This window comes from Vipera berus, assembly GCF_964194415.1.
Source record: "Vipera berus genome assembly, contig: HAP1_SCAFFOLD_58, whole genome shotgun sequence".
NCBI classification, from domain to species: domain Eukaryota; kingdom Metazoa; phylum Chordata; class Lepidosauria; order Squamata; family Viperidae; genus Vipera; species Vipera berus.
In genome coordinates, this window is record NW_027673639.1 from 47960 (window position 1) to 64746 (window position 16787).

The following is a 16787-nucleotide window of genomic DNA, read 5'->3' on the forward strand; positions in this document are numbered from 1 at the left end:
CACAGAACAGTGCCTCCCACTCCTAGCCCCTCAAGACGACGCAATAAGATACCATGGTCGATGGTATCAAAAGCCGCTGATAGATCTTATAGGACCAGGACAGAGGAATAACCTCTATCTCGGGCCCGCCAGAGATCATTCACCAGTGCGACCAATGCCGTCTCTGTGCTGTGCCCGGGTCTGAAACCTGATTGGTACGGATCTAGATATTCAGCTTCCTCCAGGTTCAAAGGGAGCTGTCGTGCCACCACGCTCTCAACGACCTTCGCAAGGAAGCGAAGGTTGGAGACAGGACGGAAGTTGTTTAAAACAGCTGGGTCCAGTGCCGGTTTCTTGAGGAGGGGCCTTACCACCGCCTCTTTCAAGGCGGCAGGGAAGTACCCCTCACTCATTTGGGGCATAGATTCCTACTAATATCTGTTTTTGCTTAATTATCATCTCCACTACTAAAATCCTACCTTCTCTTATCTTTATAAATTTGCTTGGCTAAGATTGACTCTCTGATATATATTGCTACTCTTTATTTGTGCTGTGATAAAGATGCAAACATCTTTCCCAGTTTAGGGCATTCCAACACCTGTGTATGTTGTTCCTTAATGTGAGTCTCTTGGATAACTATAACACCTAACTATAACATCAGAAGCAGCCTTTGAGCCAAGGTCAGTTTCACCGTTTTCTGTTTTTGCAGACTCTCAAGCTGATGCCCCAGTAGTAACCTATGCTCATGGGGATGAGGCTGATTATGAGAGATTTGGTGCTAGACCTAAGGCTTCACTAGGGAAGGAAGTAATGGATTATTCTCCAAGTTCTGAGCAAACTGTGCAGGAGAAGGCTTTGCAAAGTTATTATGAACAAATTGAAGTTTTTGAGAGAGAGCTGCAAAACGCAAAGTTGTGTGCAGCATGGTATAAAAAGCAAGGGAGAGCCTCTGCTGGCATTCAGTTTTCAGAAGAAGCCATATTGCCCCCCTCTTCACAAGCATTGCCACACCCACAAGGGTCAGTCATTTTGCCTTCTTCCTCAGAGACAAAGGCACACCCATTGAGTGTTATGTCAGACAAATGGGAGCCTGACTGCCTGCTGTGTCAAATGACATGTGAGGATACAATGGTGCCTGAATCTAATGTTATAGCACCATCTGCTGGTGAGCCTGTTTTACAAGATGCATTTCAAAGAATGCCGAATGCTTTTTCACAGATGTCTCTTCATCAGACATCGCTCCAAGCTGCCACACCTCCTCATTCATTGGGAGCATCAGCTAGAATGCCTATTAATACTGCTACTATCCAGGTTCCTGTCTCAGATGGAGCACAGCAGCCTTCAGCCCAAGTGCGGCCTCCACTGGTTTCTCAAATACAAAGGCCAGTGCTAACTGCAGGCCAACTTAATGTGCCAGCGCCTTCTGCTGGCCAGGGTGGAATAGCAGCTCAAAGACAGTCACAGCCAGCACCAATACTACTGGCAGCTTCAATGCAACTGCCGCAAGCCCTGGCACAGGCGCCACTGGTGCCCCCTGCTGGCTATGTCCGGATGGCACAGCCTGCACAACCAGCACCACCTGCAGGCCAGTTTGTTGTTGTTGTTAGTTGCGAAGTCGTGTCCGACCCATCGCGACCCTATGGACAATGTTCCTCCAGGCCTTCCTGTCCTCTACCATCTTCTGGAGTCCATTTAAGCTCACGCCTACTGCTTCAGTGACTCCATCCAGCCACCTCATTCTCTGTCGTCCCCTTCTTCTATTGCCCTCAATCTTTCCCAGCATTAGGCTCTTCTCCAGTGAGTCCTTCCTTCTCATTAGGTGGCCAAAGTATTTGTGTTTTAGCTTCAGGATCTGGCCTTCAAAAGAGCAGTCAGGGTATTTTATTTGTAACCCTGTATTCAACTCTGGGAAGTGAGGGAGCGGGAGGGTGGGGTGGGCTGGGTTTTGGGGTTTATATTGTAACTTTTATAAAACTTTCAATATAATAATAATAATAATAATAAAATAATAATAATAATAATAATAATAATAATAATAATAATAATAATAATAATAATGTTGGAAGGGACCTTGGAGGTCATCTAGTCCAACCCCCTGCTCAGGCAGGAAACAACACTGTGCTTCACTAATATTAGCAGGAATGTAATTAAAAGTTTCTTGACTACATGTAAAAAACCATCCTTGCGGGAGTCAAACATGAACAAAATTAAAGTTTCCTCAAAAGCTGTACAATTTAAACAGGTGAACTAATACGAAAACAGTGAGGTTTTTTACTTGAAAATGTACAATTAACTATTTTAGCACATGTTATATTTTCAGGGATTGCTACTATTGGGGTGTGCAAAGCAATTACATCAGGGGGTATCATATGCAGTCAACCCCCAACTAGATATAGTCCCATAGTTAAAGTTTTTATACAATAGAAAGTTACTCAAGCCAGTAAAGTTTTGAATTACTGCAGAAGAAGTACAGACAGGAATCAAACATGTAATAAGAGTCAGAGATTAAGTTAAAAGGCTGTTGAGAAAAAGTATGAAAAGCTAAAATAACAGCAGACAATTCTGAGCGTTGCAGAGATGATTGTATTGCAGTATAGGACACTTTCCATGTATCATCATTGTAAGCAATCGCTCCTCTCATTCTCCCTCGGTCTGGGGGGGGAAAAACAGTTGGAGCTTGCAAAAGCGGAGAAGGCAAAAGATCACGTGAAGTACTAATACCACTTTACAATGCCTTGGTAAGGCCACACCTGGAATACTGCATCCAGTTTTGGTCTCCACGATGTAAAAAAGATGTTGAGACTCTAGAAAGGGTACAGAGAAGAGCAACAAAGATGATTGGGGGACTGGAGGCTAAAACATATGCGGAACGGTTGCTGGAATTGGGTATGTGTAGTTTAATGAAGAGAAGGTTGAGGGGTGACATGATAGCAGTGTTCCAATATCTGAGGGGCTGCCACAAAGAAGAGGGAGTCAAGCTATTCTCCAAAGCACCCGAAGGCAGGACAAGAAGAAATGGATGGAAACTAGTCAAGGAGAGAAGCAACCTAGAACTAAGGAGAAACTTCCTGACAGTTAGAACAACTAACCAGTGGAACAACCTGCCTCCAGAAGCTGTGAATGCTCCAACACTGGAAGTTTTTAAGAAGAGACTGGACAGCCATTTGTCTGAAATGGCATAGGGTTTCCTGCCTTAGCAGGGGGTTGGACTAGATAACCTCCAAGGTCCCTTCCAAATTATTATTATTATTATTATTATTATTATTATTATTATTATTATTATTATTATTATTATTATTTGAAAAGCTTTACAGTACATTTTTGAATACAAAACCCCTCCCCTCCCCTCTCCCCAAACCTCCCCAACTCTCCCGTCCCCCCCTCCCCGACTTTCCAGAGCTAAATACAGGGTATAAAAATACAAACAAACATAATCTAAAATATGCCAACAATAAAATATTAAATTCTATCGCACTTTAACTCTTAATAAAATAACTACAAGCTAGTTATACATCATATAAATCCATTACTTATTCAAATGCTAAGTGAAACTTTTTAGTCCCATATTTATTCTGGATATAATCAATCCATCTTCTCCACTCCACAATGTATCTCTGTTGCGATTGGTCTTTCAAATACGCTGAAATCTTTGTCATTTCTGCCAAATTGGAAACTTTTAAAGTCCATTCTTCTATAGTCGGCAGTTCTTCCTTCTTCCAATATTGCGCTACTAAAAGTCTCGCTGCCGTAATTAAATTCAACATCAACTTAGTGTCCACAACGGTAGTGTCTGTGATAATGCCCAGTAAAAACAATTGCAGACAAAACTTTATCCTTTTCTTCAATATTTTTTGCATATTCCACCAAATTTTAATCCAAAAAGCTTTAACCCTTTTGCAAGTCCACCATATATGAAAATACGTTGCATCCTCACAACCACACCTCCAACATTTGGGCTGGCAGTTCGGATACATACTTGCTAATTTTTTAGGATCTAAGTGCCACCTATAAAACATTTTATAAAAGTTTTCTCTTAAATTTTGGGCCTGTGTAAATTTTACATTTCTCACCCAGATCTTTTCCCAAGTATCCATTGTGATAACTTCTTGAAAATTCTGAGCCCATTTTATCATACAGTTTTTGACAAGTTCCATCTCTGAATCAATTTCTATCAATGCAAGATATATCCTTTTTATATGTGCTTGACCTTGATCTCTAATTTGCTTTACCAAATTTTCATCAAACATTGAAAAACCAGTTTTCTGGTCCTCTTTCCACCTAGCCTGTAATTGCCCATACTGAAACCAGGTTTGTACAATCTTTTCTTCTTTTAAAATATTATATGACTTTAATTGCCATACATTCCTCTCAAACCTTAAAATTTCCTTATATGTAGTCACATCATGTTTAAATCCCACATTTATATTTTCTATTGTGTGTTTAGGTATTGCCCAAAGTGGTATCTTATAATTTAACTTATGTCTATACTTTTTCCAAACTCGCAACAGAGCATACCTTATAATATGTATCTTAAACACATTATCCACCTTATCATACAATAAATATGCATGCCATCCAAATAACAAATCATGACCCTCAAGATTTAATAATCTCGCTTGTGTTAAACCAGTCACTTATCGCTGATAGAGCAGCAGCTTCATAATATAATTTAAAATTAGGCATTTTAAGACCACCTCTTTCACGCGTATCTTGCATTATCTTAAATTTAACTCGTGGCTTTTTCCCTGCCCAAACAAATTTATTAATTCCTTTTTGCCATTCCTCCAAATTTAAATCCTTTTTAAGTATAGGTATCATTTGAAATAAAAATAAAAATTTTGGCAAAACATTCATTTTCACTGCTGCAATTCTTCCCAATAAGGATAATTGTAATTTTTTCCAACTATCTAATTCTTTTTGTACTTTTCCCCATAACTTTTCATAATTATTTTTATATAACTTCACATTTGAGGGTGACAAATATATCCCCAAATATTTAACCCTTTTAACTATTTCAAATCCCGTTAGTTCTTCTAAAACAGCCTTTTGTAATACTGTCATATTTTTAGACAACATTTTAGTTTTTTGTATATTAACCTTAAATCCAGAAACTTTCCCATATTGCGTTATTATCTCCATCAATTCTACAACTGAATTGAGAAGCAACCTAGAACTAAGGAGAAACTTCCTGACAGTTAGAACAACTAACCAGTGGAACTACCAGCCACCAGAAGCTGTGAGTGCTCCAACACTGGAAGTTTTTAAGAAGAGACTGGACAGCCATTTGTCTGAAATGGCATAAGGTTTCCTGCCTTAGCAGGGGGTTGGACTAGATGACCTCCAAGGTCCCTTCCAACTTATTATTATTATTATTATTATTATTATTATTATTATTATTATTATTATTATTATTATTATTATTATTATTATTATTATTAAAGTCATTAAACACACAAGCCTAGGTTCTTTAGGCAAATGATATGTAATACAGCCCACATAGTCAGTTAAAGCACACTGAAGAGATAGCTTATTCTGAAAATAAAATTGAAAATCAGATTCCAATCAGATGGAAAAAAACGTCTGTCAAGTAGGTTAAAACTTACAAATCTAAACAAAACAATGCAGAGTAATTTCTTTTAAAACTCAAAAGATTTCAAAAAGAATTGTCCAACAAGTAGTCTCCTCCTTCCAGGAAAAGAACAAAACAAAAGAAAACTGCAAGCTGAAACTGCAAGAATGGGTATTAAATTTCACATCCACCCTCCCTTTCTCAGACCAGAATTCCAAGCAGAGAGAAAAAAGCAGTTAAAACGACCAGCCCCCCCCTTTCTCCTCCGTGTGTGTTTGTGTGTGTGTGTCTCATTCTTAGAGTAACACAGGGGGGGGGGAGAAAGAGACTGGAGGGGGGAAAGAAAAGTTAAAAGGAATTTTACTCACAGATCCCCCATAAAACTCTTCACATGCAAACACAACAATAAAATCAGCAATTTACTGTTCCTTTCACAGCCTGGGACAAGGTGGCTAACACACAAACATTTACACATCAACAAATTAACTCATTCGCGTCCATTCCAACTGCCGGCATCTTCTCATGCAAACACTTCATACTTTCTCCACGCAAACCAATCACTTATTATAATTTCAGGGAGCTGTTTACAAGCCAATGAGCTCGTTCCCAATCTTTTTTGTTTCTTTGTTTATTGTTAATAAGGCCTTTTTGTTTATTGTTATCAGAGGGGATTTAGACCCTCTTCCAAGTCTTGGAATAACACAGAACAACATAAACAGACATACATACACAGATACTAGTAAAACAACATTCATTTAGACATATGGCTTGTCCTGCCAGAATTGAGAAAATCAGGAAGTGATTATAGGGCCCTTTAACCATCCCCCATTTTTCTCACCATTCCAAGTCCAAGCTTAATGTTCCAAATGTACAGAGATATATATAACAAAACAAAACACACATCAATTTGGAGTTTGAGGCCAAAACAGGCCTCCCCTTTTTATTAAAAGGAGAGGAACATTTATGGTTACTTACAATTTATCCCACCAACTTCAAAAGACAGTGGGGAAAGACTAAAAGGAAAATTGAACCTGGGATCTTTTGTAGGTGTGAAGTGGGAGGTGTCCTCACCTCCGACAAAAGAATCAAATAGTCCAAAGAGCCAGGTTAAGACAGAAGACAGTTATAACACTTTCCTTGGGGCTTGCTGCCTTGTGATAAAGCGGCTGCCAATAAATTGGTTTGATAAAAGGCTGTTCCGATATCCTGTAATCTGATAACAAAATCAGGATACGGCTCAGTAGCCTTCTGCCTGATGTTAGAGAAGGCTTGTTGAGGTTTGCCAGAAACAGATACTTTTCCAAATGCTTGGAAAGAAATTTGTAAAGTAGCAGCTGGTAAAAGAACTGCAGCATCAACTGGAACAAAGGGACCAGACCTGTCAGCAATTTCTTCTACATTTCCCCCCCCCCTTTTGCTAATTGTTCCTTTAAAATTTGCCTCTTGGGGGTATACAATGGCTGTGAAGAAGCAGAAGAATTAACCTCTTCATGAGGAGCTGAAGGTCCAATTAAAGACAACACTGGAGGAAAAAAATTTATTTGATCATAATTTGGTGGAGGTGTTGTGGTCAATTGCTGTCCTGCCAAAGCATCAGAGCCAAAAATTTCCACTGCTTGACGGTATTGAAGCCATAGATGTAATATCTCAACTGGAGCACGGGGTTCAAGATGTAAAGTATGCCCTATCTTTACCCAGTCCTGTAAATGGAGCGTCCCGCACTCCGGATACCAAGGACAATGTTTCCCTCTCTCTCCTATGAGTTTCTTTAACTCTGCCACGGGTGTTTTAAGGCCTGACTTTGGTAGCAGGAAGGTAAGTTCCTCTACTTGCTGCTGCTGTTGGAGAGATAGATTGCAACCCATACTTACCTCGGAGGGGTCCCGTAGGACGAAGGTACCTTTGGGTTCTATTCCAGACGAAGGTAAATATGTTGAAAGTTGCTCCCCTGGAGGGAGGTTCCTATTCCAAATCTCTTTTTGTTTGTTTTTAAAGATTTATACGTCCCTGTTCAGGGTGCCAAAATGTGGGATTCAAAGACCAGTCAAGCAGGGTGTCCCAAATATGTCTGTCTGCCTACGCAGAGTTTATTGTATTTATACAGTGTTAACAAAGAGGAAATTACGCACAGCAAAAGCATTATCTATTGTTCTACTCCCTAGTCAATCTTAGAGAACATCCCAAACCTCCCAAGCGAGGGAAGAGTCTTCCTTATCTAGCCAGTTCTTATCTGGCTGGTTCTTGCAGTCCTTGGCAAGGCTAGTTAGAATGAGCTCATAGAACATGGGAATAAGATACTAAGACAGGCAGTTTGCTGCGCACGTCCCTTCATATCCTTGACCTCCATCTCTACATACCACGATTCCATGATGATAAGCCACCCTAGAAATAGTTTTCAAAGATTGTATCCCGCATAACTAACAAAGAAGCCAGGATCCACTCAGGGATGTTCAAAAGTGGCTTTCTGGGATATCCAAGGGCAGGGAATTTGGGGGATGTGCCCATTTATTTAGGTATGACTTCTTTTGTTACACTCAGAGGATTGCCCATCTCCCCAAATTACAAGGGAAAAATTCACCTACACATGTATTATAAAGCAAACACATCATGTATTATAAATCAAAGTTTTCTACACACACACACACACACACACACACACACACACACACACTAAGCCCGTTAAACAATGCCAGGGGTCTGGGTGTGCAAAGCCAGGAGTGAGGAAGCAGGTCACGTGAACAGAACCTTGGGTACTGCTGCGTCCCCCTTCAGGTTGCTGTATGTCAGAGGTGAGGAACGATGCTCTTTTTATTATTTGTGGACTTCCGCTTGCAGAATTCCTGAGCCAGCATGGACAGTATTTGGCTGGCTGAGGAATTCTGGGACTTGAAGTCCACAAGTCAAAAAAGGGCCATAGTTCTAATGTAGGCAATTGCCCAGTTCATCCCTTTCCTTTTCCCACTGACCGCCTGCAGAGGGTACCAGGAGCCTCGCTCTGTTCTGCCAGCTGCAAACAATGCGACAGCAAGCTCAGTTAACTTTTGCTTCCGCCTGCTGGAAAGATGGCACTTGCAGTGCTTCCGCCCAGCACAAAGATGGTGCCTTCCAGCACTTCCATTCACAGGTCTTCTCCACTGCGGTCGTGGACGATGAAGGCAGCTCCACTTGCCCTCGCCGCCCGGGCGGCCTTCCAGCTCCGGCCCCCACGACCCCCGGGCTGACCCACTGAGATCTTTGCTGTAACTACCCCACCGGCCATCAGGGGGTAGCAAAGGACAGCTGTTGGTGCCACCTGCCGGCCCTCGGGAGCCCAGCAGCCCAGATATGCTCGGTGATAGGAGGGGACAGAGAAATTGGCAGTGCTACCGGTCTCCATGATGCCACTGGCCGTCGCTATGCCTCGTGGGTGGGCGGGGCTGGTCCTGGTAAAAGGGAAGCCTCGTGGCTGCAAGGCTAGTTCAGCGAGGGGACCATGGAGGTGCTGGTGGGGGGTGGCGCTGATCTGCAACCTGGTTGCGTCCATCAAAGCCAGAACAAGCTCAGCCTTGGATTCACGGGGCAGCCCTGGAACCAGCGAGCCACCCCGCCAACAGGCTGTGCACACAGGAGATGGCCAGCACCCTGGGTGAAGTAAGCCTGTGGGGCAAGATAGTCAGCAGGGTCACCAGACTCCACTGCACCCAGGGACAAACGTTGCTGGTTCCAGGGCTGCCCTGTGGATCTAAGGCGGGTTCTGACTTTGATGGACGCAACCAGGTTGTACATCAGTGTCTGGTTGACCTGGGCAGAGCCAAGATGCCTTGGGCTGCGATCTCGGTGGCAATCCTGGTTCCAGCTGAAACCTTTCCTGAAGGAGAGATAAGGAGCCAGAAACTGCCCCCTCATAAAAATACAGATGGCAGACACAAAACAGACCAAGAATTCTTCCACCTGGTTCTGCTCCAGTCAACCACCAGCATAAATACTTTGCCCAGTTTGAGTCCCTCAAATACTTTACACAGCCATTTGTCTGAAATGGTATAGGGTTTCCTGTCTGGACTAGGTGACCTGCAAGGTCCCTTCCAACTTTATTACTATTATTAAGTTTCAGAGGACAAGGTGAATGGTCGAGTCCACCTGTTGAAGCAAAAAGTAGGGGTAACTTTTTATCAAATCTCAATCTAGTGTCTCCCAGGGCTGTATTTAGACAAATGGAAAATATGTTTCTACATGATGGGAAACAGGAAGGTGGGAAATGACAGGTGACAAAGACCACAGAAGCCCAGAACTGGTTTCCACCAGAGGCACCTTTTGCTTCAGTCTGATGAAGTTGAGGGTCTTTCCTTCGTAAGGGTCCAAGTTGGGGTAGGTCAGACACCTAGATTGTGACACGGCACACTTGTTCAAATTAGAAGATCATTTAAAGGCAACATTAATCTCACAAGGTTTCTCTTAATGAAAAGAGCACAGGACACAAACAGTAGAAAAAGTACAAAAGAACAGTTGATTGGACAGAAGAAATCCTGTTAATCAGAAACGTGGACAGTAAGTTAAATATCCCATAACATAACATAACCATTTAAAACCAATGTATTAAAAGGAGAACGTTCACATGGGAAAAGGGATCATGAGCATCATGAGCCACAGAAATCTGTTGTGAAAAGTTACCATTTCGGCCAGCTGAAACTTTAGCATGTACAAATGAAAAAGTCCTTTGCTATTCAGCCTGAGAGAGTGCCTTGTTTTGCAGTTAGAAAGTTACAGGCACCTAGAATATTACAAGGTTATCATAAAAATATTAGTTACAAGAAAGGACAACCAAGTTCAAGAAACCCGTTGCTTGGCCTTCAGCAAGGACTGTATTCCTGCAACACAGAGGTCTTCAGAGGAGGCAAAGGTTATGGCCCGCATAAGGAGAGACAAGGGTAAATTGACTCATTAATTGATTCAGTAATAATTAACTGATTCAGTAATAAGAGTGGTTTGTTCTCTGTGTGGAAGGAGGGAGTGTGCCAAAAGGTACGGAAGAGGCGAGAGTCCTATTTCAAGGGGAAAATTAACCCAGAAGGGTCTGATTTCCAGGCCCATGGAAAGAACCGTGGGCACAATGGAAATTGCTAAGTTTCTTCAGAACATTCCAGTAGCAGCTTCTGAATCTCAAAATGAAATCTCACCAATGAGAAGAAATTGTGATACGGGTTTGTGGAATTGAATAGACTTCTACTCATAAGATTATGTACCCCTTTGAAAAGTGTGTAAGATTCAAATTCAACTATTAGATATTGCAGAATAGCAAAATCATTAAACAGAGTAGCAATAAAGGGAACAGTAAAATGGTGAAACACAAAGAATGAGGTGGCAATGAAGGGTAAGTGTTCACACCTTCCAAACTCTAGACATATGGTTTCTCTCCTGTGTGAATTCTTTGATGTCTACGAAGACCCCTATTTTCAGTAAAGCTCTTTTCCCCCTGAATGGATCCTTTGATGTACATAAAGGTTGCTCCTCCGACTGAAGCAATTTCCACACTACAGACATTTATGTGGTTTCTCTCCTGAGTGGATCCTTTGATGTCTATAAAGGCTTCCCCTCCGACTGAAGCTCTTTCCACACTCCAGGCATTTAAATGGTGTTTCTCCTGAGTGGATCCTTTGATGTATATAAAGGCTTCCCCTCCGACTGAAGCTCTTTCCACACTCCAGGCATTTAAATGGTTTTTCTCCTGAGTGGATCCTTTGATGTCTATAAAGGTGTCCCCTCAGACTGAAGCTCTTTCCACACTCCAGGCATTTATGTGGTTTCTCTCCTGAGTGGATCCTTTGATGTCTATAAAGGCTTCCCCTGTGACTGAAGCTCTTTCCACACTCCAGGCATTTAAATGGTGTTTCTCCTGAGTGGATCCTTTGATGTGTATAAAGGCTTCCCCTCTGACTGAAGCTCTTTCCACACTCCAGGCATTTATGTGGTTTCTCTCCTGAGTGGATCCTTTGATGTATATAAAGGCTATCCCTCCGACTGAAGCTCTTTCCACACTCCAGGCATTTAAATGGTGTTTCTCCTGAGTGGATCCTTTGATGGCTATAAAGGTTTCCCCTCCGACTGAAGCTCTCTCCACACTCCAGGCATTTATGTGCCTTCTCTCCTGAGTGGATCCTTTGATGTCTATAAAGGTGTCCCCTCTGACTGAAGCTCTTTCCACACTCCAGGCATTTAAATGGTTTTTCTCCTGAGTGGATCCTTTGATGTGTATAAAGGCTTCCCCTCAGACTGAAGCTCTTTCCACACTCCAGGCATTTAAATGGTTTTTCTCCTGAGTGGATCCTTTGATGTCTATAAAGGCTTCCCCTCCGACTGAAGCTCTTTCCACACTCCAGGCATTTAAATGGTGTTTCTCCTGAGTGGATCCTTTGATGTGTATAAAGGCTTCCCCTCCGACTGAAGCTCTTTCCACACTCCAGGCATTTATGTGGTTTCTCTCCTGAGTGGATCCTTTGATGTCTATAAAGGCTTCCCCTCAGACTGAAGCTCTTTCCACACTCCAGGTATTTATATAGTTTTTCTCCTGAGTGGATTCTTTGATGTCTATAAAGGTTTCCCCTCCGACTGAAGCTCTTTCCACACTCCAGGCATTTATGTGGTTTCTCTCCTGAGTGGATCCTTTGATGTACATAAAGGCTACTACTCTCACTGAAGCTCTTTCCACACTCCAGGCATTTAAATGGTTTCTCTCCTGAGTGGATCCTTTGATGTACATAAAGGCTACTACTCTGACTGAAGCTCTTTCCACACTCCAGGCATTTATATGGTTTTTCTCCAGTGTGGGTTCTTAGATGCGCTTTAAGGTTTCCATTAATTTTAAAAAATTTTCCACATTCCGGGCACTGATATTTCTTTCCTCCCTCCTCGATTCTGTGGCGTTTCCCGCGTCTCCCGCCTCTTCTGAGGGACCCTCCGCCCTCCAGGCCCGTCTCGGGGTCTCCGCCCGTTTCCCGCTCCCCGCTTCGCCCTCCAGGCGGCCTCCTTTCCCGGAGTCCCCTTCGGCTCATCCCTTCCGCGCCTTCCCCGCCGTCTCCTCCCGGGGCTGCTGCGCGGGGCCTCCTTCCTTCCTTCTTCCGCCGGGCTCGCCCGAACTCCTGCAGGGGCGAAGGGGGAGAGGCGGGTCACGGCTTCGTCCCTTCCACGGAGGGGAGTCCCAGTCCCGCCCGGGAACCAAGGCCGAAGCCTCGGCCTCTCAGTGAGACTTTCCGGGCAGGCCTCCCTCCCAGCGCCCCTCCCGCCAGACCAGGCCTCGGGCTCCCCCCTCCCCCCTTTCTCCGCCAGAGAAGAGCTCGGACTGCGACTCCCGGCATCCCTTGCGCCCTACCTGGCTCCGAGCCAGTCCGCGGCCGAGTCAATTAAGCGCCTCAGTTCGGTTCGTTCCCGGAAGTGGAGGCGAGAGTTCCCTGCGAACCCTTTTCTTGGTTGCTCTTCCTCTTTCGCTTGAAGGGACCGCCCCTACGAGTCCTCCTGCCAATAGCCGCCCTCGCCAGAGCGACCAATCGGCGTCCTCCTTGCATCCATCAGCTACATGGCGCCTGCGTAGTAGCGAAGTCTCTCCCCAGGCAGGGCGGGGGGGAGTGGGGGGGCGCTTCCTCCCTTCTTCCTCCGGGGGGGCTCCGGCCAGGCCCCCCCGCGGCCCCCAGGCAGCCCCCCTCCCGCGCGGGGGTGGGAGCCGATGGGGAGAAGGGCGGGGGAGGCGGGAGAGCAGCCTTCCCGTATCTGGGGGGCGCCCCGAGGAGGAGGGAGCCGGGCTCGTCCCCGAAGCCCCCCGAAGGCGGGAGAAGCAGCGACGGAGGGAAACAGCGGGGAGGAGGGAGGAATTTCCTGACAGGGAGAAGAATTAAGCAGTGGAACTACCTGCCACCAGAAGCTGTCAGTGCTCCAACACTGGAAGGTTTTAAGAAGAGACTCGACAGCCATTTGTCTGAAATGGTATAGGGTCTCCTTCCTGAGCAGGGGGCTGCACTAGAAGACCCCCAGGGTCCCTACCAGCTCTCATCATTATCATCATCATCATCTTTATTTATTAATTCATTTACATTAATTCTGTGATTCTGATCCTGATCTCATGGACGAATCTGCCTGTTTCGGTCTTTTGGCTCTCCAGAGCTTCTGCCCCTCCCTTCACTCGCTCTGCATTCACACTGGAACCTCTTCGTGCATGGGGGGGGAGGGGGATATGCAATTATTGTTTGACTTTAAATATTTGTATTCATCTCATGATTTTTCCAAATGTTTTTCTTGGGTTTTTTCCTCACATCTTCTGCCCTGCCAAAGAGAAAGGAGGAAAGTGGGGAGAAGAGATGGTCCCATAAACTGGCCTTGAGAACCACCTTTCCCATTGAAGTCCCAACTAACCCTAATCAAGATTACTTCCCAGGACAGCCAATGATGTCCAGGGCCAGGCTGAGAGTCCCCGGCTGGAGAAGGTTCCCAGTGGACACCCTTCAGGCGAGTCCCTGCAACAAGCCTCAATGGCAACATATGAGAGCAACCAAGAGCAACTTCTGTGGGTCCTCCTGCTACTGCCCTGTTCAAGGCTGGAGGGCTGCAATCTTAGGCCCGGGATGATGAAGGCCGCACCAGCCCTCCAGCTCCGGCCCACACAATCCGTGAGTCCTTCCTCGCACTTGCCCAGGAACTGCCAGCAAAGAGATCTGTGAGGGACCCACTGAGGTCTTTGCTGCAGGGGGGGGCACTTTGGCTTTCCTGACCCCGGAGATGAAGTACAGCTGAGCAGCCACTCCCCCACCGGCCATCAGGGAGCAGCCAAAGATGGGTGTTGGCACTACCGGCTGGCCTTTGGGAGCGCTGCAGTTCAGAGATGCTCGGCCCAGTGAAGGAGGCGGGGCACTGTCTGGCCCTAGATTAAAGCTCACAACAACCTGCCCAGGTAGGCTGGCAAAGGCACTATAGAGGCTGAATGGCAAGAAAGTTGCAATTTTATACTTCAGCATGACTTGTTTTCGTTCACACAACACAATTTCTTCCCTAGGATCTAACACCCCATTGACGTGCTAAGTGTGGCAGTATTGAGAAGGGCTAGATTTCTGTGACTTAGCCTGTTGTCCAAGACCAGCCTTCCTTATTTCCTGCTTGAGTTCCAGCCGGCCTCTCAGCTGCTCCTTTTCTGGGCCATCCTGGCTGCAGCTGAGACCCCTCCTGAAGGTGGAGAAGGAGCCAGAAACTGTCCTCTCCTAAGAATTCAGATCAGGGCCATGAAACAGAGGCCAAGAATTGTTCTGATCGGTTCTGCTCTGCTCAACCTGCATCATAAATACTGTGCCAAGTTTGGGCCCCTCAAATTCTCTGCAGAAGAGTCAGAGAAGGACAAGGTGAATGGTCGAATCCTCCCATTGGAGCAAAAAGTATTTAGGGGTACCTTTTTACCAAATAATTTCAATTTACTGTGAAATCCGTTGACACTGATGCAATTAAACAGTATCCAGTTCCTTCATAATGCATTGAGTGTAAATTTTGATTTATGACTTTCTCCTAAATAAAAAAATAGCATGGAAAATCAGGTGCTTCCTTTGATCAGGCAGCTTGGAAGGCACTAGAGCTGTGAATCTGGAACCCTGGTGTCAGAATCCATTTATATTCCATTCTTAACTCCCTATCCGTGCAACCCTAAATCTCGCCCCATGGATTCTGCCATTCCCATTAATTGGTCATCCCTATCCATTAGAAAGGGACGCGGTGTCTCAGTGGGCTAGGACGCTGAGCTTGTTGATCAGAAGGTTGGCAGTTTCGCGGGTCGAATCCCCAGTGCCGCGTAACAGAGTGAGTGCCTGTTACTCCTCCCAGCTTCTGCCAACCTAGCAGTTTGAAAGCACGTAAAAATGCAAGTAGAAAAATAGGGACCACTAGGGTGGGAAGGTAACAGCGTTCTGTGCGCCTTTGGCGTCTAATCATGCCAGCCACATGACCACGGAGATGTCCTCGGACAAGCTCTTCGGCTTTGAAACGGAGATGAGCACCGGCCCCTAGAGTCGGAAACGACTAGCACATGCGACTAGCACGCATGTGCGGCGGAACATTTACCTTTTACCTTTATCCCTTAGATGGAAGGTTGTTTATTCAGCCTGCCTGGAGGCCATCATCAAAGACCAGGGAAGAAACTTTGAACTGAGAAGAACAAAGAAAGAGCGGGGGGGGGGAATTCTGGTTTATCTCTGATTGGAATTTGAAGGGGAGGAAGCAAAAGTTGAAAATGCATTGAAGTTCTCTTTTCCCAAGAAGGCTTTTGACACATGAAACTTAACTGATCCCGGACTGACCAAATGGACTGAGGGGAGGGGTTTTTACTCAAGGATACTTTAAAAGTATCGATCTGCGACACATTTTCCAGATCCTGTCTAGATTATCCACTGTCAACCATGTTTTAGTAAAAGTTCCTGTTTGGACAATCCTGTCTCCAAGAGTTCTTTCCTAAGATGTGGATTGGGGTGGGTCCTGACACCTGATCAGGTCAGTCAGGCTGTTGCCTGGAAGCTGCACAGCAGGTTGGTGGAACTGGTTTCCTGGGTAAAGAAGGAACTTTTCCTGGGGTATCCAGCAGGGATGGTGGTGGTGGAGAGCACTCTTGGATTTGTCTATATGAAAAAAGAAAAAAACTCGGGGCCAGGAACACACCACCAGTGTTCCTGGCACTTGATAGAAGGCAGCGGCAATTGGAGAACAGCATTTCTCTGGCACTGAAAACTTCTTTTCTGCCTAGGCCACGGGTCGGCAACCCGCGGCTCCGGAGCCGCATGCTGCTCTTTGAGCCGTCTCCTGCGGCTCCCAGCCGCCCGGTGCGCGCGCACCTCTTCGAACGGGCAGTGGTGCACGCGCACCTCTCCAAATGGAGAGTGGCACCACCCCAAACCAAAAGCGGCAGCTCTGCAGACGGGCCGCGGCAGCTTTCCCAACAAGTGACGCCGCTGCCCATTCCGAGAGGTGCGCGCGCACCTCTCCGAACGACCGTAGGTGCGCGCGCACCTCTCCGAACGACCGTAGGTGCGCGCGCACCTCTCCGAACGACCGTAGGTGCGCACGCACCTCCCCAAACCTTTGGAGAGGTGCGCGCGTACCTCCGCGCGAACGGGCAGCAGCGCCGCTCTTTGAGAAAGCTGCCGCAGCATGTTTGCAGGCTGCCGAAAGCGGCAGTTTTGCAGACGGGCCGCAGCAGCTTTCCCAACAAGCGGCACTGCTGCCCATTCCGAGAGGTGCACGTGCA

At 45.6% G+C, this 16787-nt stretch overlaps 1 long non-coding RNA gene across 2 annotated transcripts; it reads left to right on the forward strand.

The window, feature by feature from the left end:
• The first annotated feature begins 13832 nt into the window (after positions 1 to 13832).
• LOC308679228 lies at positions 13833 to 15796 on the forward strand. Of its 2 annotated transcripts, XR_014028732.1 has the most exons (3): positions 13833 to 14459; positions 14562 to 14901; positions 15631 to 15796. It is a non-coding gene; the product is annotated as an uncharacterized lncRNA (long non-coding RNA). The 2 variants fall into 2 exon arrangements; XR_014028733.1 differs by lacking the exon at positions 15631 to 15796 and having other exon boundaries at positions 14562 to 15026.
• The last annotated feature ends 991 nt before the right edge of the window (positions 15797 to 16787 follow it).